The 886-nt window shown below is 37.0% G+C and overlaps 1 pseudogene; it reads left to right on the top strand.

Annotated features, from left to right (window-relative positions):
* Window positions 1–410: 410 nt before the first annotated feature.
* Window positions 411–886, top strand: part of LOC106458397 — a 69218-nt pseudogene continuing 68742 nt past the window's right edge.

The following is an 886-nucleotide window of genomic DNA, read 5'->3' as shown; positions in this document are numbered from 1 at the left end:
TTTAAAAATTCATTTATTCTACCTATGGGCAGCTTTCACATAAAAAGTGACCAAGAAAGTCATTAAATAGTTTTAGCTCCTGCTACCCTTGTTCTTTGTCAGTCTCTTTAGATAGAACCTTGTCTACCCATGGTGGATATAGTTGTACAGTTACTCTTTGTTTGGTGAAATAGACAGCAGTGTCCTCCAATGGTAGGTCTGGTGATATCTCGAGGATACAACTTCCCTTTTTTTCTAATAGGAATGACCAGTCTCGTGAGTAGCACTATTCACTGTGGATAAGCCTGACGTTAGCGAAGTGACGTGAGTTATAGTCAGTCTTGAACAGGACTTCGAGCGAGTCGGTCAACTGGGAATAAATCTTGAGAAAGTAAAGTCAGTCTGATCAATCTACCTTTCCAGTAAAGGCGTCTATCCATTTTTCTAAAGGTAAAATACACGCACCGTTGTTTTATGTTTGAATACAAATGGTTTATTTGTGTCTAGTGTATATATTTCTCATCACAGACAGAGTTATAACGGAACTCAAAACTACTTCATAGAATACATCATGCCAAACCTTCTGTTATAGAGTGAACCTACCTTATTTACTCTTGAGGGAAATCAGTAAAGTTATAACGGAACTCAAAACTACTTCATAGAATACATCATGCCAAACCTTCTGTTATAGAGTGAACCTACCCTATTCACTCTTGAGGGAAATCAGTAAAGTTATAACGGAACTCAAAATTACTTCATAGAATACATCATGCCAAACCTTCTGTTATAGAGTGAACCTACCCTATTCACTCTTGTGGGAAATCAGTAAAGTTATAACGGAACTCAAATTACTTACCATAGAATACGATCATGCCAAACCTTCTGTTATAGAGTGAACTACCCTATT

Source organism: Limulus polyphemus, unplaced genomic scaffold, assembly GCF_000517525.1.
Source record: "Limulus polyphemus unplaced genomic scaffold, Limulus_polyphemus-2.1.2 Scaffold456, whole genome shotgun sequence".
Lineage (NCBI taxonomy): Eukaryota > Metazoa > Arthropoda > Merostomata > Xiphosura > Limulidae > Limulus > Limulus polyphemus.
The sequence above is the reverse complement of the archived record's forward strand: the minus strand, read 5'-3'. Positions and strand labels throughout refer to the sequence as shown.